The sequence below is a fragment of the Tamandua tetradactyla genome, chromosome 3, assembly GCF_023851605.1.
Source record: "Tamandua tetradactyla isolate mTamTet1 chromosome 3, mTamTet1.pri, whole genome shotgun sequence".
NCBI classification, from domain to species: domain Eukaryota; kingdom Metazoa; phylum Chordata; class Mammalia; order Pilosa; family Myrmecophagidae; genus Tamandua; species Tamandua tetradactyla.
In genome coordinates, this window is record NC_135329.1 from 33,542,780 (window position 1) to 33,566,919 (window position 24,140).

General features: G+C 40.2%; 1 pseudogene; it reads right to left on the minus strand.

Annotated features, from left to right (window-relative positions):
* Positions 1-4,580: 4,580 nt before the first annotated feature.
* On the minus strand, positions 4,581-21,925 carry LOC143675529 (RAS guanyl-releasing protein 1-like; annotated as a pseudogene).
* Between the last annotated feature and the right edge of the window lie 2,215 nt (positions 21,926-24,140).

Sequence of the window (24,140 nt, forward strand, 5' to 3'; positions counted from 1 at the left end):
AATGTTATTATTATAAAGGTAATAACCTTTTTTTCTTTTGAATTTTATATGCATATTATTTTTTTCTCTTTTTTGCCTTTACTAATAGTCTTCATTTCTACACTCTTTCTCAGACCTCTCTCTCCTACCTTTTCATATCTGCCTATAGTGCGCCCTTTAGTATTTCTTGCAGAGCCAGTCTCCTAGTCACAAATTCTCCCAGTGATTGTCTGAAAATATTTTAATCTCCCCTTCATTTTTTTTTTTTTTTTTGCTGGAGAAAAATATTTTATGAGTTATTATTTAAAAGAAAAAGATGACCATTTAAAATGCTTACATATCTGCTTTATTTCTTTTTTGAGAGCATTAATTGTTGGTACAGAAAGGGGTTTACAACTATTTTCAACTTAGCATTAAAGGTTTATGGTAAATATTGGCAGAAATATTAGTTTATCAATTGCTGTAAGATTTCCTGTATATTCATAGGAGTGTCGACTAGAGTATTCACTGCTGTCACCATGGATCTTATCTAAGTCACTTAGTCCTGGAATCATGTTGGAGCTGGAACCATTCTTATTTATGCATTTCTATAAATCTTACAGAATGAAGAGCTGAGTCATTGAGTTCCCAATCTTATTTTCTGTAAGAAGGGATTTTTTTTAATTTTCTTGTTTCAATAACAGTTTCCTTTGTAGAAGCCTGTGCTGAGCAATATCTAGGATAGAAATTAGGCAATTTAGGATGTTAATTGAAAGGGCATAAGGTGAAAATGCTTTATAAATCAAGTGCAATACAAATATAGAGTATGATGAGCAGCACTTCACTGCTTCCTGAAGTCTATTACCTGTTTCTGTACCTCCTTTTCATTCTTTTTGCCTGATTCTCAGTTTCATTTTTTTTTTTCTATTACCTTATCTTCCCTCTCCTTTTTCCTTCTCCCTGCCTTTATCTAGCCTTTAGCACATATAGACATGACCAGACTGGGGTCTCTGGATTACAGAGTAACTGACCTCTCATGGGGATCATACAAATAATATATGTCCCATCCACACATAATCAAAACGCTATTACACATAAGCTCTTATCAGAGGATGGGAACAGGTATTTTCTTTGAATATATTTCCTGTGTCCTGTTGGTTAGGAAAATCCTGTTTCACTAAACAGGAAAAATATTTAAAAGGACATTTAATTAGCATTATTTGTGACAAAAGAAGGTATGATAAACCGAAAAAGATTTGTGGCCAGAGACTGATCTGAGTAGTGATGCCGCCTCTGTCTAAGCAAGGAACACAAAGTAGTGATCTTCAGTGTGGAAATTAGGGTGGTGGTGGTGGGAGGCAGTTTAATTTTTTCTCAGGATCCAGTTGTCAATGTGGCTTCATTATTTTGTATTAGTTGCTGGTACAGAAATACTTTGTATGTAGTATTATGAATTATCCAAATGATAAATATACCTATATCCAAATGTACCAGAATGCATTTTGCAGTGGCATTTGATTGGAATTGTTCTTTCTTCTTCATTGGTCTGGTGAAGCATAACTTGGCTGAGGATTAAGGGAAATCATGACTATCTGTAATTACTCTAAGTCATCATTACCACAAATGAATCACTGGTCTGTACCCTAGTTTTAACCATCTTTTTCTTTTTTCATCCACAGTTTCAAAGTTTTTCTCTCTTTCATGGTTTGCTTTGGTAGGCAAAAGCCACAGAGAAATGACAACCTCAAGTTTGTCTCCTTTAATATTCTTTTCCTATTTTCATTGCCTTCTACATCTTATACCATCAAAATCATGGAGATTTAATGTGAAGATTTAATATCACCTTCAATGTTTGCAGAATTAATATTGGGGATTGCTTTAAGTTATTATAGAAATAAGTTGGGAAAAAACTATTTCTATACTATTATTTATTCATGTTGTAAAAAAATTTTAGAAGAACTTGAACTAAAGTAGTTACTTTGGGTTTTCTTTCCAAGAAAACTCAATTTGATTAATAGAATAGGGGATGGCCTTGGCTATGGATTACAGAAATTCAGGCGAAGCTTCCACACAGTTATGAAGTGGAAAAAAACCAAGACGTTGTAGGGATCCTAATGTTTTTATCATATAAATATTACACAAAGAAAACTTACACTAAGTATCAAAAAACACTTTTCAATATTTACATTTGTTTTTTTCTCTTGAAGTTATTATATATTATACGTTTTTAGATAGTAATTCACAAATGGTCAGGAGAAAGACAAATCAATTACCAAAGAAAATGAGACGTGAAACTGCTGTTAATAAACAAAATTTGTCCTTATTTTAAAGATAATCTATCTTTAAATGTTTACCTGCCCAAACATTTATGAGACTGCAAAATTTGCATCCTAACCTTGATAAAGCAAAAACTTGTTTTTGACTTTTTTTTTAGATTCCACTAACCATGTAGCACAATGCAAATAATAATAATTTCCACACTATGTGTCTTTAGTCCACATTGGACTGTAAAAACCTATGATGAATTTTCTGCCTCCCGTGCATTTAACTGATAAATTCTGTTATGCTTGAGAACTTCTGTGCTAATTTGAATAATCAAGGGCAGTGTGAGCTTTTCTGTTTCTAGAGATTACAGATTCTTTATATAAAAACTAACTTGGGGTCTATTTTTGGATGTAAGGTAAGAAGAATGAAAATTGTCATTGGATTTTGCTTCTATGTTTAAAGAAATTTAGCTGAACTCGCTTTAGCCTATGTCATAGGAAAAGAATCACAGTGACAAATTATGAATTTTAAAGTTTGCCATAAAGTTACATTTGTTCTTTCTTGCCCTATTGTGATAGTAAATAAGGAATGCCAAAGCCTTTCAGTTTCCACATAAAGTAAATAGCAAGATGCTTCTATAAGTTCATATGCAGTAGACTTGAACAGACCTGATTTGGGGATTTCTGAGTTTGGATTTAGACACGGGTAAATGTGTATGTAAAGCAATTTTTAAAAATTTAATGATACTTGAAAGACATACTTGAGGCCAAAAGCAGTTTTATGTCACTAAAACTCACTACAATATACTGTACAAGGAGGTATGTAAATGGGCGCTGATTTTTCACCAAAAGAAATGTCTTAAATGGTTTGAATTCTTCAAGTAAGCCACGCTATATAATTTGTATTGATTAAGACTTAGTGTTATTGGCTTTCGATTTGTAATTTTTAATTGGTAAGATTATATCCTTGGCCATTCATCAACTTGTGTAATGAATTTCAAATCGAGCTTTTCAAATATGAAAAAAGAAAGTGATAACATGAATTTTTAGAGAAATGAGAAGAGACTGACAAAGGAGTCTGAACAGTTGCAAAACAACTAGATGAACCAATTTATATCAACCTTGATTAAAAGAAGACTAAACAGGACTGTCACATGTAATTTTGCCAGACAATACAATTTACACTGTAAGCAATATCTTCATCTTATAACAAACTGAACTTTATGTTTATAAATTTATGTAAATGACTAAAAGTTGTTCAACACACTGCCACATTTTAAGGAGGAAACAAAATTCCAAACCACATGCATGTCTGATGGTCTATAATACTATATACATATGTACAAGCTGTCAGCTATTATTGAAGCCACTAATCCAATTAGCTTATTTCTAAGTAGTATGAATAGCAAAGGCAGTTTAAGCACAAAGTCAGTTCAAAAAGAGAACTTGAAAAATAGTTTACGTCAAAAAAAAGATAAAGATGGAAAATAAAGAATGAAATACTCTTCACAAAGTGTTAAAAAAAGCCACAAATTCTTAATTCTATATTGTAGAATATATGATGAGAAACATTATGTTTACATTATGTTTAATCTAGCTAATCAGCCAGTCATACATGAGATGGTAGTAACCATTAATGGTCATTTATTTGTTTCCTTATTTTATGATGATTATAAGAGTAAAACTATGAGTTGACCTCCAATTAGATAATATCATGTTGCTTATTAGGTCCCTAAAAGATTGGCTACATTTCTACAAGTTTGCTTTGTAGGTAGATGTCCTCATGTACGTAAGAGTATAGTGGAGAAAGGAGGGAAAATAGGGTAATTGATTAGATTTGAGGTAGTGAAATAGGGGCCAGATTCACAAAGAATACTGGGATATAGAGGAAGTAAATCTACTTTTGGGATATGGGTACTTTCCCATAAAAAACAAGCTTTGACTGGATGGAACAAAGTAAATTCCAAGAAAAAAGGGAAGGAAGCAAATTCATTTTCCAATTCTAAGGAAGAAGCATCCTGGCAGTGCCCATGAGAAGGTTCCTTGTTAGGAAACTGTATTATGTTTCCATATTCTTTTAGTATAAGTCTTCCCCACTCCCCCAAAAAGCTTATGCTATGAATGGCAAACGTTTTACATTCTTTTCTTCTCCTTTCAATTCAATTAACAAAAAAAACAACTCAAAACTGCACACTAGGAATCTTTTAGGTTAAAAAGTAATAACTGGCTTTTTCTTTTTAAAGCACTTGCTTTTAAATGAATCAATGTAAGTTTCCCTTGAGCTTTGTGTTAGTCAGTCTTTAGGAAACAAGGACTCCAATATACTCTTCTATGGAGTGCACTTCTTGAGTTTATGGGCTAGGAACAATCACCCTGCTCTATCTGAGCCAAGACATGACTACTTTTTTCAAACTGAAGAGACTCTCTTTTCTTCTGTGTGCATTTCAGTTGGATTCAGGGCATCGTTATCTGCTTTCAGGGCATTTCAGGTGACGGAACTTCTCCTTTGATTTTATCAGGAATTTTTTATTCTCCCATTGACAAAAGCCGGCTTTCTAACCAGGACTGGGCTGGGGCGTGGAGATGTGGGGCTGGGAAGCAAGTAGAGTGTATCCTAGGCTATTTACCTTTGGGAAGCGAACACCTAGGGACCAGAAGGGCCTTACTGCCAATCTAAGACAGTGGTTCAGTCTAGGTTGCCTTGTGGGCAACAGTCCTCTTCAGCCGGACAGAAATCTTCTGGGAGGACACTCCCATCAGCATGATGGTCCAATCTTTATTCTCCTCACTGTATTCTACAGCCTCTCCAGTAGGGAATGTAAACAATCCTTCGTCAGTCTGTGGAGCAGATCTTTGACTCCCACTGAGCAAAGTGTGGACTTTGGTCCCACAGAGGTGGTGTTCTTTGTAGGAACTGCTGGGTTCTCAGCTTGCTTCTTGCACTCCAACACAACCAGGTCTTAGCATTGTTTGTGGCACTTCATTCCACAGTCTTTACATCTATATCCTTGTTTGATGTCTCCCCAAAGAAATGCAGCACAGTTGTCACAGAAAGCAAGTTTCAAGTAGGTGGTCTCTTGGAAGTTGTGAGGAAAGCCCAGACCCACCTTAGACTAGATTAAACTGGCCCTCATGAAGTAGGCAGTGATCTCGTTCCTACCGATGATGCCCTCCCTGTTTTTGTCCATTACCCAGAAAGAAAATGGAAAACTCACAGCAATCTTTTCAAACTCTTCTTGAGAAATGTGTCCATCCTGGTCATGATCATAGTTCTTGAAAACAGAATCCATCATCCTCTGGACACGTTTGCTTATGGTCTTTGGATCAGGTTCGGGAGATACTCCAGAAGCCCAGTCCACTACTACAGGTGACTTTGAAGGTGTTAGAGGTGGGGTTCTGTCATTCCTGGGTTCTTAGGCATATGAAAGTTCATAGATTTCATATTCAGTATAGTAGAAATCCAGGGATAACATCAGTAGATGCACCAAGTCCCTGTTGGCCTCCAAAGGTGGGACCTCCTCTTGCAGCTGGACCAGTTCATTGATATGATTGTAACAGGCCAGCAGCTTGTGAACGTTCACCTTCCCATCCTCCAGATAGTCAGGCATGGCTTCGTATAGGGAGATGAGGTCTTTGAAATGCACCCCCAGGATGGGGCTCTTGAACTGGTTGCACTCCCTATAGGCTCGCCAGTAGTTGTCATAGTTTCTGCATGAGGTCAGCAACTGAGTCATCTCAATCCCCTTCATTTTTGAAGGACATTTTTGCTGGCTATAGAATTCTTGTTTGACAGTTTTTTTTCTTTTAGAATCTTAAACATATTGTATCACTGCCTTCTTGCCTCCATGGTTTCTGCTGAGAAATCCACACATAGTCTTATTGGACATCCCTTGTGCGTGATGAATTATTTTCGCTTGCTGCTTTCAAAATTCTCTTTTACTCTTTGATATTTGACAGTCTGATTAGTAAGTGTCTTGGAGTGTGTCTTTTTGTATTTATTCTATTTGGGGCATGCTGTGCATTTTGTATCTCTAATTTTATGTCTTTCATAAAAGATGGGAAATTTTCAGTGATTATTTCCTCAGTTAATCTTTCTTCTCCTTTTCCTTTCTCTTCTCCTTCAGGGACACCCACAACACATAAATTCATTCACTTCATGCTGTCATTCAGATCCCTGAAACCCTGCTCATATATTTTCATTGTTTTCCTTTGTGTGTCAGATTTCAGGTGTCCAGTCCTCTAGCTCACTAATCCTTTCTTTGGCCTCTTCACATCTACTGTTTCAGGTTTCCGTTGTTTTGTTTTGTTTTTTCTTCATTTCTTATATTGTGCTTTTCATTTCCATAAGATACGTGATTTGTTTTTGCAAACTTTCCAGTTCTTCTTTGCTCACCCAATGTCTTCTTAATATCTTCCCTGTCTGAACTTGTTGATTTTTAAAATAAGATTTTACCATGTCTGTTTGAACATCCCACATTGGTTGTTTCAATTCCTGTGTCTCATTAGGAGTGTTGGTTTGTTTGTTTGACTGAGCCATATCTCTGATTTTCCTAGTATGACTTGCTATTTTTTGCTGGCATCTAGGCACTTGATTTCCTTAATTAGTTTATTCTGGAGGTTGTTTTCACTCTTTTACCTAGGATTTTCTTGCTGGATGGCTTTGTTCTCAATCTGTTCTTTGACGTTCAGTTCAATTTATTCTAGACTTGTAGCATAGACTCTGTTTAACTGATCAGAATTTTTGTTTTTCTGTTTCCTTCCCTGACTATATTGAGCTTTTTTGTTTTTTTGAGGAGGGTCTCCTCAGATACTGTAGACACCTGGTCAGATTTTCTCAAACCAGACAGGCCCATGTCTCAGGAGGAATGAGTATCCATATCAATTTTCCCAGAGGTGAGATCCAACTTGTTGACACACTTTTCCTATGATGTCTCTAGAATCCATGCTTTCCTATCCTGCCCAGCATGTGGCACTTGTCTGCTGATGGCTTCCTACCAGAATATAGTTATGTGGTGCCTTTAACTTCAGCAGACTCTCCCTTCTGGGGGCATGGTTGAGACAAAGGTGAGATTGTAGGATGGCTTTAATTGCTTCAGTTTTCAGTCCCTGGGACCTGAATTCTTTGAAGGAGGGATACCACTTGAGCTGGGTACCCACCTTTCTCTTCTGGAAGATACACCCTTTAGGGAATTAACTCCTTTCACCTGACTAGTTACTTTGTCTCTCAGACAAGCTTAAGTCCACCCTTGCCTGGTGCAGTGCTGGAACCTGAGAGTGCTTCCGGTTCTATCTAATGAGTTGTTAAAAAGTAGAAAAAAAGCAAAAAAAAAAAGTCTTTTCAGAGTGGTCCCCTATTCCTTGGGTTTGTCAATCATGAGCTTAAGTTGGTACATGGTTCTATGTTTTTCCAGGATCTATTGTGTCCGCTTTTCTTGGAGTTCAGCCTTTTTTTTTAAGTATTTTTTTGCTGTCTGACTAAAAAAGCCACTGTTTTTTTACACCTGTCAGCCCACCCCTTTGATGGGGCAAAACCTCCTAGTACCATTAGTGCTTATTACAGGTTTATCTGTGCTGGGGCCTGTTTTCAGTAGTCAGAATTTGTTAATTCCACTATCGGAACTTGATTGAGCTTAGCCCTTGCTGCTAGTAAAGTCGCTTTTTTTTCCCTCGGGCAACCAGCCTGCTATGCTCATTGGGGAGGGGCATCAGCCTCTGTGGCATGGGGGACTTACATTTCTGTGTGGGGTCTCAGACATTCCACCTGGTCCAGACTGGTGTATGCTGTGTGCCCAGTCATTGACGTTCCCCCAGTAGCTGTTTTGCACCATTCCTGGTTATTTACTAGCTGCTTTGGAGAATGAACTAAATTCCACACCTCACTACGCTGCCATCTTATCCCTGCCCTTCCTTGCTGGTTTTGATGAAGCACGTTGCCATGTTGGAGAAACCCATGCTGCAAGAAACTGAGGGCAGCTTCTGGTCAAAAGCCAGCTAGGAATGGAGGACCATAGGCAAAAGAAATGGAATTTGCCAACAACTATGGAAGTGAGTTTGAAAGCAGATCCTTCTCTAGTTGAGCCTTTAGATGAGATCTAAGCCTCCACCCAACCTTGACTGCAGTCTCATGACTTTCCTGACCAATGAAATCTGTGATATAATAAATATATGCTGCTTTAAGTTGTTCAGTTTATGGTAATTTGCTACAGAGCATTAGATCACTAACAAAACCCTGTGAAGGGCTTTGAGAGGTAGAATGAGATCAATCTTAGGCCTCAGCATTGGGCTGAGGTGGAGTCCTTGGATGTAACAGGAAATTACATTTGGTCCTAGTCTGTGGCCAAATGGGATGTCATCTTTCACTGACCCCCAAGTTTCTTATTTATAAAATGTGAAGTTTGGGTAGATCTCCAAGATCCCTTTCAATGCAAACTTTCTGTGATTTGGATTAAGAGTAGACACTCTGCATTGCTTTGCTTGTGGCAGCCCACTGGTGTCTCACTCAAAAGTCAATTTTTGGTGCTTCAGATTTTTACAGAAGATGGCATGTTTGCTGTCTTTAAAAATCATGAATAGAATACAGAAGTCATTGGAATTCTTGGAGTTTTCATTAAAAAGTATAGAAAATCCATTATGTGATCATTAAGAAGGATAGTTTTGAAGATTTTAGGTAATTTGGAAAACTGCTTATGATACAGTTTTTTTACATGTTTATTTGTAAAATATATTGTATATGTAAAGAGCAATAAATTTCAAAGTACATTGTAAAAGTAGTTATACAACAGATTTCAGAGTTTGGTATAAGCTACAGTTCCACAATTTCAGGTTTTTCCTTTGTAGTTCCTCCAAGACACTGGAGACTGAGAGAAATATCAATATAATGACTCAGTAGTCATATGCATTTGTTAAATCTTATCTTCTCTGTTACAACTCCTCTTCCTCCTCCTTTGATCCTTCTACCAGTCTTTAGGGATATTTGGGTTATGCCCATTCCAACTTTTTCATTTTCAAAAGGGCTGGCCCTCTCCAAGCACTGGCCTAGGAACTGACCTAGGAACCCATCTGGGGGTTGTAGGTTTCTGGAAAGTAATCTTAGCGTGGGAAACTTTTGTGGAATCTCAGACAAAGCCATAGGTATTCTTTAGGGTGGGTAGGAATGGTTTTGGCTGGGATTTGGCAAACCCTGGAAATTAGCGATATAGGACAAAGTTTTATGAACAGAAAGCAGAAGTATGTGCAGTATGATTATAGCAATGTAAAAAGAAAACTCTCTGCTCAGGGTAAAAAGAAGGATATGAGCTAAAATATTAATAGCGTGGTATGACTATTTTTCAAAATTTCTTAAATGTGTTACGATTCACTTCCATGGAAATAAAATATATAGTAACATTGAATTAAATGAATCCAGGTTTTGAAGAAAAAAATTTCAGAGAGCACAACTTCTGCAAATTTGGCACAATTTGACAAAGTTATGGTTTAGGGAAGTGAACCTAGTAGTTTTTGTGTATTTTTTTCTCTTTCTCTCCCCAAGTTTGCCTATTTCCTTGGCTTCCACTGGGACTTCATTGAAGAGGTTTGCTTTCTTAGCCTGATCTGAGGCATCCAGAAGTCAGTTCTCATATCAGGAGCATGTAGGGTCAAAGAATGAAGGTAGGAACATAGGAGTTGATCAACTGTGGGCACTGGCCCCGTCTGAGCAAAGGGCAGGAGGAGGTACAGATTTCACAGCGCTGCAGAACTTGGCTTGTTTCTTCAGAAGCCATTACGAAGACCCTTTTATTTTTGGTGTTTTCACTTCCTCTCTGGACCTTTGGCCACAGAGCGACTTCGAGGTCTTCTGACTATGGAATCACATGCTATTCTCTTCTTGTGAAACTGTTGTTTGAGTGTACAAAGTCCACATAGCCCTTACTCTGGCAAAATGTGGTATATGGGAAGGATGTTGGCAGTGGGGGAAAGGAGGAGTCTTTCTGTGGCAAAATGGAATCCTGGTAGGCCCCCTCTGATTTTTAAAAATTTTATTTAGAAGCCATATTAATTTTTCCCATGAAGTACGGAGAACTCCCACATACCCCTTACCCTCTCTGCCCCACTGGTTTCTCCTGTCACTGACATCTTCTATTAACGTGCTACAAACAGATGAACCATATCGATACGTTAATATTAACTGAAGTCCACAGTTCACTTTAGGGTTCATTCTTTGTGTTGGACAATTCTATGGGTTTTGACAAATGTCTAATGTCACATATCCACAATTATTGTTTCATACGAATAGTACTACTGCCCTAAATACTTCCTGTGCTCCACCTATTCAACCCTTGCTTGAACCCTTGCTTGTTTACCCTGAATCTCTAGCAACCACCAATCTTTTTACTGTCTCCTTAGTTTTGCCTTAATGGCATACAGTTGAGATCATACAGTATGTAGCTTCTTCAGAAAGATTTTTTTCCTTTAGCAATATGCACTTAAGGTTCTTCCATTTCTTTTCTTCTTCTCCATTTTTTAAAAACTTTTTTTTGGTTTTTAGTCCTCCATTTTTGTATCTTGTTAGCTCATTTCTTTTTTATAGCTGATTTAACCACATTTTATTTATCCATTCTACTATTGAAGGGTATCTTGGTTGCTTCCATGTTTTGGTAATTATGAATAAACTGCTATAAATGTAAGTTTGCAGGTTTTTGTGTGCATATAAGTTTTCAACTCAAATGGTGAATACCTACGGGTGTGACCGCAGGATTGTATGGTAAAATTATGCTGAGCTTTGAAGAAACTGCCAGACTTTTTTCCTAAAGTGTTTGTACCATTGAAATTTTTTGTTAGGCTTATATCTAAGTATTTTAATTTTTTTGTTGGTAACATAAATGGTGTTATGTTTTTAACTTCAAATACCAATTGTTCATTGCTGGTATATAGGAAGGTAATTGAAATTTTTACATTAACCTTCTATCCTGCAACTTCGTAAAAGTGTTTATTAAGTCTAAAAGTTTTTTTTTAATCAAACTATTTGGAATTTTCTATATAAGCAATCATATTGTGAACAAAGACAGTTTCTTTCTTGCTTCCTTCCCAATCTGTGTAACTTATTTTTTTCTTGGCTTGTTACATTAGCTAAAATTTCCAGTATGTTTTTGAATATGAGTGATGAGAGGGGACATCTTGTTTTGCTCCCGGTCTTAGGTGGAACGTATTCAGTTTCTCTTCATTGGACATGATGTTAGTTGTAGGTTTTTCACAACTGTTCTTTATCAAGTTGAAGATGTTCCACCCTATTTCTAATTTACAGAGAGTTTTTATCATGAATGGGTGTTGGATTTTGTCATGTGTTTTCTCTATATCTATTGATATGATTACATGATTTTTCTTCTTGAGCTTATTGATGTGATAGGTTGCATTACTGATTTTTTTTGCACGGTCAGGCACCAGGAAATGAATCTGGGTCTCTGGCATGGCAGGCAGGAACTCTGCCTGCTGAGCCACTGTGGCCCACCTGCATTAACTGATTTTTGAAAATTGAACCAGCCTTGCATACCTGAATAAATTCTGCTTGGTTGTGGTAGATAATTCTGTTTATACATTGCTGGATTTGAGTTGTTAATGTTTTTTGAGGAGTTTTGCATTTATTTTCATGAGAAATATTGGTCTGTAATTTTCTTTCCTAGTAATATCTTTGATTTTGATATTAGGGTAATGCTGTCTCATGGAAAGAGCTGAGAAGTGCTCTTTCTGCTTTTGTTTTCTGGTAGAAATTGCAGAGAATCAGTATTATTTCTTCTTTAAATGTTTGGTAAAAATCACCAGTGAAACCATCTGAGCCTGGTACTTTCTGGTTTGGAAGGCTATTAATTGTTGATTCAATTTTTTTTTTTTTTAAATAGATATAGGCCTATGCAGATGATCTGTTTTTCCTTTTGTGAGTTTTGGGTTATTGTACATTTCAAGGAATTGATCTAATTCATCTAAGTTATCAAATTTGTGGCCATAGAGCTGTTCATATTATTTATTTATTATCCTTATAATGACCATGGGATCAGTTGTGATGATCCTGACCCTCTGATTCTGTCTTCTAATAGAGGAAGCCACACTGCAGATTCTTCTGAGACAGTCCTTTCAATACTGGTAACAGCATTTGTTGAGTACTTCAGAATTTACAAAACACCTCTGAACACAGACTCCCATCTTGGTTGCTTCTTGCAACAACCCTTTAGGTAAGTATTTTCAAGTCCATTTAACAGATGAGAAGACCCATCCTTAATGGGAGAGTTAGGAAAACTCTGCTATGGGATAAGAACCCCATTTATTATCTTCCATGGGCCTAGAACTGAGCTAAGTTCTTTCTATACATTTCAAATGTAAACTTTAGAGGGAAGTAGTATTTTCATACTTTTTTTTTTTTATAAGAAAACTGAGTGTCAAAGAGGTTAACAAAGTGACACTGCAATAAATGGAAACTCAGGAACTGAAACTCAGCACTTCTGTCTCATGCTTATTGCTTTTGCCCATCCCTGCTTATATTCGTGTTCTTTTGCTGCACAGAAATTACCCCAACACTTTGTGGTTTGAAACAGCAATCATGTATTATCTCACGGTTTCTATGCATCAGGAATTTGGGAACATGTAGCCAGGCTGTTCTGGCTCAGGGTCTGCTGTGGAGCTCCAGTCAAGAAGGCTTGGCTAGGGCTGGAGGATGTGCTTCCACAGTGGCTCACTCACACGGCTGGCAAATTAATCCTGGCTGCTGGCAAGAGGCCACAGTTTCTCTTAATCTGGGCTGCTTAAGTGTCCTGGTTGTATGATGGCTGTCTCTTTCCAGAATGAGTAAATCAGGACAAAGTAAGGCAGGAGCTACGAAGTCCTTTACAGCCTTGACCCAGAAGCCATACACTGTCATTTCAGCAATAGCACGTTGGTGACACAGGCCAGCCCTATTCAATATGGAGAGTACCTCACAAGGCAGTGAATACCGAGGGTGAGGACTATCTGGAGCCCTCTCGGAGGCTGGGTACAAGACTAGTCATGTTGCCTTGCAGTGTGGAACGTCAGTGACAGTATTTTCATTGTGTTAACTGCGTTCAGAATCTGGAGCTTGAAACATTTAAGTTTCAATGATTTTTATAGTAAAAATTGGACTCAAGGGCTTCTGTCTAGCAATAATGTGAATATGGGAAAGGATTATCATAAACATAGGTAGGATTTTTGTTTTGAAGTATCTGATGAATTGCATTTTTTAAACATTCATTATATGTTTAAAAAGAGAACATTCCCCAATAGAGCCAAAGTAAATACTTAAAATATTAATTTTTACTTAAAATACTTTGACATTTACTTAAAATACTTTAAAATTTCAAAATGCAATTCTTAAAAATATTAATTCCTTAATATCACCCGATGTCCAATTTAAGTAGCCCCTAACTGTCTCTTTATTTGTTTTATACAGAATCATGCAAAATTTCTTTTAATGTAGAGTAAGCCCTTTTCTCACAACACTAGCTTGGGAAATTACAGCTCTTTACCGTAGCTTATCAGTCTCTTCCCTGGATGCTGTGCAGAGTCCTCCAAGCCTCTGGAGTTTCAAAATAGCTGTTTCAGACAGTTCCTGCCTGTTTACACTTGCTTTTCTGTGGAAGGCCCAAGCCCTGGAGCTCTCTACTCTACCGTCTTCCTTGGAAGTCCTGATGCATTTGTTTCCCCTCTGTTTCACCTTTGGAACTTTATTTTCATATGTTGAATTGTGAAATTCCCAAATATACTGTGATTCCTTGGTGAGCATATGCAGGGCTTCTACATTTGATTGCCTTATTGTACTACTTAAAATCCATGTTTTGTTGAAACTGGGATGTGAATTTTTGACACTGCCCCCCAAGATATCAAATATGATTTGCAGTTTGCCACAAAACTATTTTCACGCCATCCTTAGCTGCAGTTTTTTGTTTCAGAATTTGCATACTTTATTTATTTTTATTTTCTATTTATATATATTATATATTCACATACTATGTAATCATCCAAAGTGTACAATCAGTAGTTCATGATATCATCATATAGCTGTGCATTTATCATCACAATTGGCTTTTTTTGTGAAAAAATAACATATATACAAAAAAATAAATTTCAAAACACATCACAACAATTAGCTGTAGAACAGATATCAGAGTTTGATCTGATGCATTCTTAAACAACTTTATTGTGATCTAATGAACTTATAGTAAACTAGCCATATATAAAGTATACAATTTGGTGACCCATATATACACCCATGAAAGCATCAGCAAAATAAACATAGTGATTTCATCACCCACAAAACTCTTTTTTGCCTATTTGTAACCCATCTTTACTTCCACCTTGTCCTCAGGCAACTGCCACTAAGTGTTTTCATTTCTAAAAATTTTATATAAAATGAGCACTACACAGCATATCCTCTTTTATTTCAAGCTTTCACTCAGCATCATGGTTTTGACAATTCTCCATATTATGTATATCAATAGTTTGTTTCCTGTTAAAAAATTAAAAATTTTGAAGAGCTTTATTGAGGTAGGATTGACATAAAATATACTGCATGTATTTAAAACGCACAATTTGATAAATTTTGATCCCTTGTATACACTGTGAAGTCATTACTGCAATCAAGAGAATGAACACATCCATCATCCCTACAAGTTTATTCTGCCCTTTTGTGATCACCCCCTTTCTGCTCCTTCCTGTCCCCAACAGGCAACCACTGACCTTCTTGAGGTCACTTTAGATTTGCTTGCATTTTCTAGAACTTTATAGAAATGGAATCATATAGCATGCACTCTTTGTGTCTGGCTTCTCATTCTGAGGTTTATTGGTGGTGCTGCATGTATCAATAGTTCATTTTTAAAAGTATTTCCAAGCCACATTCCAGTGTACAGATGGACCATAATTTGTTTAACCATTCACCCGTGAATGGAGATTTGGGTTGTTTCCATTTCTTGGTTATCATGATACTGCTATGAACATCTGAGGCCAAGTCTCTGTTCAGACGTATGTTTTTATTTCTCTCCTCTAAATACTTAAAAGTGGAATGGCCGGATCATGTGCAGATGTGCATTTAACTTTTTAAGGAACTGCCAAACTGGTTTTTGAAGTGGTTGTGCCATTTGCCTTCCCACCGACACTGCCTGGGAGACCCAGTTGTTCCACATCCTCAGCAGCCTCTGGTGTGGTCTGTCTTTTAAGTTTTATTATTCTAGTGGGTGTGCGGAGGTATCTCATTATGGTTTTAATTTGCATTTCCCTGATGACTGATGAAGTCGAGCATCTTTTCATGTGTGATCCGCCCATCCATAGATCTTCTTTTGTGAGGCATTTATTCAAATTTTTGAAATGGTGGCTTGTCTTCTTACTGACTGAAATGCCAAGTACAGCAATGCTATAATCATGCCACTCACTTGCATCAGAGACAGTATCCCTGCCCAATTGCTCTCCTGTTCCCATCATGACCAGAAATTTTCTGTTGGTGGTGAAAGGTAGCTGTAAGAAGTCTGGGCAAAGGCTGCAGCTGGAGTCTGTGGCCCAGGACTGAGGGCAGCATGGAGAGAGATGCAGAGTGAGGTTGGCAGATATCTCAAGGCTTCACGACCTCTGAAAGGGCGCCCATGTCACTGGGAAGGCAATTGGGTTGGGGGACCACCATCTACTCTTTGGTACCATCAAGCCATCAAGCACATGACTTGGCTTGAATATTCCTTAAATTATTAACATTTAAAATACCAAAAAATTTGGTCAAGAACTGGAAACTTCATGAATTTATTTCATTTCCAAATTGATGTCCACATAAAGTAGAATCAGCCAGGAGTGTGGGTTTGGTGGGGCTTGCCGTGCTACCTCACAGAAGTTTTGTAGATCACTGGGCACTGATGAGAGGTCCTTGCCAATAAGGATGAGGATGATATTAGTAATTCTCTACATTTATTGAGCATGTGGCAATTTTTAAAACATTCTTATTGTGAAATATATATGCAAAAAAGCAATACATTTCAAAGTACATTGTAACAAGTAGTTATAGAACAGATTTCAGAGTTTGGTGTGGGCTACAGTTCCACAATTTTAGGTTTTTCCTTCTAGCTGTTCTAAGATACTGAAGACTAAAAGAATTTTCAATATAATGATTCAGCAAGTCAGACTTATTTGTTAAATCCTATCTTCTCTGTTATAGCTCCTCCTTCTCCTTTGATCTTTCTCCCAATCTTCAGGGGTACTTGGGCTGTGCCCATTCTAACTTTTTCATGTTGGAAAGGGCTGTCGATAATATGGGATGGAGGATGGAACTCATTGATGTCCCTGGAGAGGCTGGCCCCTCAGGGTTTCAGGACTTCTCTGGCCTGGGAACCATTTGGAGGTTGTAGGTTTCTGGAAAGTAATCAAAGTGCATGGAACCTATGTAGAATCTTAGATAAAACTCTAGGTGCTATTTAGGGTTGGTGAGAGTAGTTTTGGTTGGGGTGTGACCAACCATGCTAAATAGCAATACCTATCTGAAGTTAGCTTAAGAGTAGCCTCCAGAATAGCCTCTCAATGCTATTTAAGCTCTCTTAGCCACTGGTACCTTATTTTGTTACATTTCTTTTCCCCCTTTTGTTCAGGCACCTACAGTGCGAGGGCCAGGCTCATCTCTGGAAGTCATATCCCACATTGTCAGGGAGACTTTCATCCCTAGATGTCATGTCCCATGTCAGGGGGGAGGGTAATGATTTTACTTGCAGAGTTGGGCTTAGAGAGAGAGAGGCCACATCTAAGCAACAAAAGGGATTTTTTGGAAGTAACTCTTGGGCATAACTATAAGTAGGCTTAGCTTCTCTGCTACATTTATAAACTTCATAAAAGCAAGTCACAAGCTCAAGGGCTTGGCCTATTGACTTGGGAGTCCTTAATTTTTGAGGCAGTATTAAGGGTTTCCCTGGTGGTAAAATTTAATAATTCCAGATATATCTTTCCCAGTCCCTCAAGGGACTCTGCCCAACATACTCTGGGTTGTATCCAGGTATAACCTTAAGCTACACAGAATTGCAAGCCCTCATTCCCGTTCTGGGTTCCATGTATTTGGGTTGTTTAAATGAGCTGTCCAGACAGGTTGAGTTAGATTATGTGCTACAGAAAATTTATGTTTTGGACAAAATAATCCACTCTTCCTTTGGACTCATGAAGTTCTAAAATACAGAGCATGTCATCTTTACCCCTGTATTCTGATTTACCTTAGTCCCAAACAGATTGGCTTTGTTCCTAGCTCTAATTGAAGCCTGATGTGTTTTTGGATTTCTTTAACAGTTGTTGCATGTGGCAAATGCTGACTTTCAGAACTGCAGAACTCCAACGCTGAATCTCAGTTGTCACATAGGTAGCCAAAGTTCCAGGGAGGTACCAGATTATACAAACATAGCAAAGCATCTCAGAATCTGGAAACAACATTTTCAGCTCCAGACTAAATGTAACTGTTACAAGAATTTACAATCTAAGCCCCACTTTTCTTATAAGTATTTTCTAAATGAGACTATACAATATTTGATCTTTTGTTTATGGCTTGTTTTACACCATATAATGTCCCCAAGGTTCATTCACCTCCTTGCGTGCCTCACGACTTTGTTCCTTTCTGTAGCTGCACAATATTCCATCATACGCATACACCACGGTTTGCCATTGTACTTCTCAGTCAGTGTATCCTTCAGCCACCTGCATCGATTGGGCATCATGGATAATGCCCAAGACGAACAATTCATGTCTCACATTATCCTCACTTATTTGTATAATCATCAACACACTCAATCTTAGACAATTTTCATTGCTCCAAAGAGAAAAATAACCGATAAACACACCTTTACCAAATAGAAAACCCAAACCTCCATTTAACTCTCGTCCTTCCCTGTCAATTATTTACCCCTGGTATTGCTGGTGGTACTGGTCTTCCTGTTAAACACAGAGCATAACATGCAGTAGTCGTCTACCCCCACACCCCTATTATTGACTCTTTGTACAAGATTCATACCTTTGAAGTAGTTCAGAGCATGTAACAATTTTTCTTTGCCTGCTATACATCTTCCCTTTGAGAGAGGCAGAACAGAGGCCAGTATCCTCATCTAGCAGTTAAATAACTGAGGTTCTGAGAGGCTGGGAGCAATGGAGTCAGGGCTCGGTTCTTGGCTGTGCCCCCTGCTCAGGTCCGGAGCGCCCCGGCTGATCCATTCCCAGAGCAGATGCTACCATCTTCGTTGCTGGCCTGCTTTAGAGCTTCCCAGCCCTGAAATGATCGCTCGGGTCTGTCTTTTCCCTCCACTCTCTTCCTGCTGAGGAGAATGTGGACCTAACACTTTGCTGTTGTATTATTTTCCTCCCACGTTTATTATTGCAGAAACATGCATTGTAAACACCGCAAACAATAAAAAGAGAAACATGGGCGGGCCACGGTGGCTCAGCAGGTAAGAGTGCTTTCCTGCCATGACCGAGGACCCGGGTTCGTTTCCCGGTGCCTGCCCATGTAAAAAAAAAAAGAGAAACAATTGTGCTTACTGGACTTTGGAGCCAAGGACACTTAAGTCCTCCTATAACCTCAAGGAACCAGTTCCCTGGACCTTAAGAGGACAACAATCAATCCTGCCCTATCAACCATGACAGAGCCTCTTCAGGGGGCCCCAAGCCCTGGCGCCCTGATTGTTCCTAATTCAGACCTGCAAATGGGCTGGGCCTCCTGAAGCCACCGCGGAGCCATGTGCCTTCCTTCACCCAGCGCACGTTCCAGGTCACAGCGCCAGGCTCAGTCCCGCCGCGGCGGTGCCCGGGCCGTCCTCCGTTAATGTCGACAGCGCCACCAAGTGGCCAGCCTGGTGATCAGGTAGTCAATAAGAAAAACGAGTCGGGGGTGTCGTAGGAGGGGGAGACCTAGCTTTGGTCGGAATTGGATGGAAACCACCGCAGTCGGAGGAGGGGCCTTCTCCCCGTGGGGAAAGATGAGACACATACCTGTTAGAGCATTCTGTTACCCACTTTTTTGTGGCTTCAGTTGTTGAGACTTAATGCATTTTCCTACTTTTCCCGCCTGTGTGGAAGTGGGATCTGTGAACAGAACAACGTTTGGGGTCCGGGAAGGCCTGCAATGAGGTCTGTCTTGGGGCCCTCCCGTCTGTTCCTGTAGCATATTTAAAGGTCTCACTGGGCGTGCCAATTCCCATTCTCTCCCTGCCTTCAGGCTTTCATGGACATTTTTTGCATTCATCTGCTCCATTCAAATACCTCGTTTTTTTGGGTACTTATGTTGGCAGATTGCTGATTGACTGAGGGTGGAAAGTCCAGTAACCTGGAATCCAAGATCCTTATGAGCGATCTGGTTCTGTGGGAAATGGGCGAAGAGCAGCACCATCCTTGTAAAGCAGAGCTCCTTTGCTCAAGGTCCTGCTCTGGAACTTCCAGAACCTGTAGGATTGAGGCCAAAAGCTTTGCCCTGAAATTCCAGGCCCCACGTATGGCCTCAGTCTGCTCTTCAGCCTTAACTCTGACAATTCTCTACCCAGGAGGGTTGGCTCCCTGTTTCCCCCAAACATTCTCATGATTTCCCACCTCCATACCACTGGTTTTGCTGTTCCTTCTGCCTGGAAGACATTTCCCCTAGATCAGCCGGTCTGAAATCCTGACATCCTTCCAGATTATTCTTTTTCCAAGAAGTCTTTCAGGACATCTGGCAAGAGTCCCTACCATCCAAGCTCCTGGGACCAAATGCTCACGTGCGGACATAGTTTGTTAATTACCTAAAGTTTCCTAATTATAGAGGTAATATATGTGTTCTTGTATACAAAAAGTTTAAAGAAAAAGTAAGAAATCACCTATTATCCCACTACCCTAACTGCGATGAACTTTTTGGTATATATTCCTCTAGACTTTATTTTTTCTGTGCAGATGCACCTGTCTTTTACAAGCATAGTATCATATATGTTATCCATCTAATAATGTGAAAAAGTTATGCTTTTGCAATTAATTACTGAGCTTTCAGAAAGAGGAACTTCTACACACTCCTCAAAGCTCAGCCCACGCTGTTCCCTCCGAAAGACTCAGTGACTTTGCTACAGACAGTGGTAACTGCTCTATCATCTGAGTGTTGGTAACACCTTAACCATACTTTCATTTCAGATGTATTGTCTTATTTTTGGCTAATGGTTTATGCATCTGACTACCCCACATGACTGGAACTCTTTGAGACCAAAAACTCTGGTAACAGATTTTTACATTCCATTAAATATTTTCTGAGCCTTTGTACATTGAAGTAAATATGGTACACATACTTAAAATACACTGCTTATCTTTTTAAGTTATCTTCTAAAAATACAAGACTCTCACAGTCTCCTCTCTAGGGTTTGTAGGTTGAAAACGGAGCTTTGTACCAGGCACTATGCCACTTTTCCTGCCGGAAACCCTCTATAGAACAGATCAGCTTTTATGAAGATATTTATTGAGTACCTACTGTGCTCCAGACACTGTTATAAGTATAGGGTATATAGCAGTGAACAAAACAGACAGAGTCCCTGCCTTTATTTGGGTTTGTATTCTATTGGAGGGTATTACATATTAAACAAAATAAATAAATAAAATATATAGTATATTGGATGGTGAGGGGTGCTGTGGAGAAGAATTAAATGGGGAAGAGACAGTGCCATCCTTAGACCTGGGTAAGAGGGCCATGTACTTTAGAGGCTCCTTCCTGACCCTATTCCAGGGTGAGGGGTCTGACAGTGGGGGCTGTGCTCCTGGGTGGTTGAAATCTCCCTTTAGACCACATTCTGATGATTTCGGATCCCAAGATTCCTGCTCAAATGGCTCTGAGTCCCCGTTCAGGGATTTTAGGGGGCCTGATTTTGAGAGGGTGGAATGGGAGGCAGGTGTATGCACCCCTAAGCCCAAGGTGTGGCCAAGGAGTGGCTGTTTGTGGGGGACATAGCTAGGGTGTTCATGTTTTTATATGTCAGGCTTCTCGGGGTGCAGGGTGGAAATGGGGGTAGGAAAAGAAAGGAGTGGGCCACATTTTAGGGACTACCAATTTGTACTCTTGCTCCAGATCCCACAAGTGTTAGGGGCAGGCCTGGAAAAGAGGTAGAGGCTCTCGAAGGTGGGGGTGGGGTAGGGGGAGGAGTCACTGCAGTTTTAAATAGGATGGGCAGGGTAGGCACCATGGAGAAGGTGGCATTTTATTAAAGATCCGCGGAAGAGGAAGAAGAGAATGATGTGGATATCTGAGCGAGGATATTTCAGGCAGAGGGAAAAAAGCAAATGCAAAGGCCCTGAGGCAGGAGTATGCTTGGCATGCTCAGGAAAAGTAAACCTGGCCACTCCCCACACATCTCAGCTTAGGGGCTCCTGCTAGGTTTTGTGGTTGTGCAACTCTTTTTTTTTTTTTCAAAGCTTTTAATAAATGTCTTATTGTATGAATGCATGGGCCCGCCTCTTTGAGGAGCTCCTCCCAGCAGCACACACATGGGTCTTCCTCCCTAGTCCTGTGCCAAAGGGCATCTCTGGACCAACTCTGCCCCGATCCTGGTGACGAGGGACGGCTATTCCTGTCACAGGTCAGGATTTCCCCAAACTTCGCTGTTGTTAAAAATTCATTCCGGTCCCCTTGACATTTTCTCTTTATCACCTCCCACCTTCCTGTTTTCCTCTCCGCCCGGCACCCTCCCCGCAGTCTCCCCACGCTGCTGCCTGCACGTCATTGGCTCGGGCTTCCGTGCGCCTCCAGGACGCGGGTGCCCGGATGTACCTGCAGCTCCAGAGCCGAGGGTGGGGGCAAAGGGGAGCGAGAGGGGGAGGGGAGGGTGGGGGAGGGGGCGAGGGCGGGGCAGGTGGATGGACGCCTGTGGGGCGTCCCGGAGGGGGCAGGTGGCAGCCAGCTCAGGCTTGAGGAAGGAAAGTCTCAAAAGTTGGAGGCTGGCCCTGGCAGATCTCACCGAGGGGAACGTGCTCCAGTATTTAGATAGATAAAAAAAGTTGGAGCTCTATTTTCAGGGACAGGCATCTTGGTTTTATTTTGTTCCTTCTGGGAACCCTAACCTGACAAAGAGTCTCAGATTTTTATCTGAAGGCTACTCTTTGCTACTGATCTGAGCATCTTGGGTTCCTCGGATCATGGAGATGGACGTGCTCCCTGGGAGGGGATGGAGAGTTGTGACCCCCTTTCATAATGCGGAGATAGCACCACCTCCACCACCTACCTCTCCCCCCTCCCCTGCCTCCCTTCGTACAGGCTGTTTCTCTTGGCCTACCCTGCCTGCTCTCCTTTGCCTGGATAAGCTCCTGCGCCTAGTGAAGACTTGGCACCCTGAGACCCCGCTGGGTACCCTCCTCCATGCGCTAGAGACTCCACCCTTCTTTGTTCTGTTGCCTGGTCACTCCCAGTCCTGAGCTGTTCTTCCCCACACGGTTCTAAGCTCCTTGTTGGCAGAGGCCATGTCTTACTTTGTCCCCAGAGCTAGGCATGGGGCTGGAGACCCACAGTAGATGGTCAGTCAGTTAGTTGAGCAAATGAATAGAGAGAAAGTGGAGCCTGAAATATTCTCTCCAAACAACTTATTATGTCAGAGGAAGGATCTAATGGTGGAAGGCTGTGCAGTGAGTGGGGTGAGAGTGGGGGTAGGATGTGGATTTTGTCAGCATTCTCCACACGTGGTCAGTGGAGGCCAGTGCCAGTGCCTGGGTTGGCAGGGTGGAGCCAGAGAAAGGAAGGGGTCTGGCGAGGACTTCACTGGCATTTGTAAACTGCTTTAGATATAAACAGTTTTCAAATGTCACCATCTCCCCCTGCAGTGATGATTGTTGACACAACTGGTACACCGAGGACTCCTGGGGGGCGCCAACCCATTCCCTTCGGAACCTGTAGAGGCTGCTGCGTGATTTGGGGTGAGTGGGTCTCCCGCTGTGTCAGTTTCCTTGTCTGACAAATGAGGGGCTTGGACCAGGTGCTCTTCAGGGTCTCTTCTTCTGTGGTCAAATACTCTGACCTTTTCAGGGGACTTAAAAAAAAAAACACATTCTTTTTAGAGTTACCCTTAAAGGAGCTCTACTGAGGGGGTCAGTGTCATAGAGCCAGCTGGGCTGCCAGGAGGTGGTATCAAGAAATGAATGTTTCCCTTCCCTGTCCCCTTTCTTCCCTGCCTCCTAGACTCAATCTTGACTGGTTTTCCAATTTTGTAACTACCCTCCTCATTCTAGCCCCAGCATTACTGTGGGGAAGGATAGAAAGATGTTTGTAAAATGAGACATCTAAATGAAATTAACTAAACTCCATTTGCACTTAAAAAAATATTCTTATATGTTTTGAAAGTAGATATTATCCCTACTTTTGCAGATGAGTATGTTGAGGCATAATTAATACTTATAACTGGGTCCTTCCAGAGAACCAAATACTTTATTTGGATTGATAATTTAATAATAATAGCTGTTTTAGTTTCTTGGCTCCTAAGACAAATACCATACAGAGACTTAACAACAGGAATTTATTGGCTCATTGTTTCAGAGGTGAGAAGACTTGCATCCTCCCAGGGTCAGTATCTTCGGGCTTGCTGGCAGTCTTTGGGGTGCCTTGGCTTTTCTGTCACATGGTAATGCACATGGCATGGTCTTCTCCTTTCTCTTTGGGATTCCATTGGCTTCCAGCTTCTGACTACTTCCCGTGGCTTCTCTCTCCATCTAACTTTCATTCCACTTATAAAGGACTTCACTCACATTGGATTAAGGCCCATCCTCACTCAGACTTCAAAGGTCTTATTTACAAATGGGTTCACACCCACAGAACCTAGGGGCTGGGTCTTCAGCATACCTTTGACAGAGGACATGATTGAATCCCTAAGAAGGTCATTGCTAACCTTGATTACCTGTGTGCAGGCACTGTTCTTAGTGTTCTACATACATCAGCTCATTTATTCCTTACAA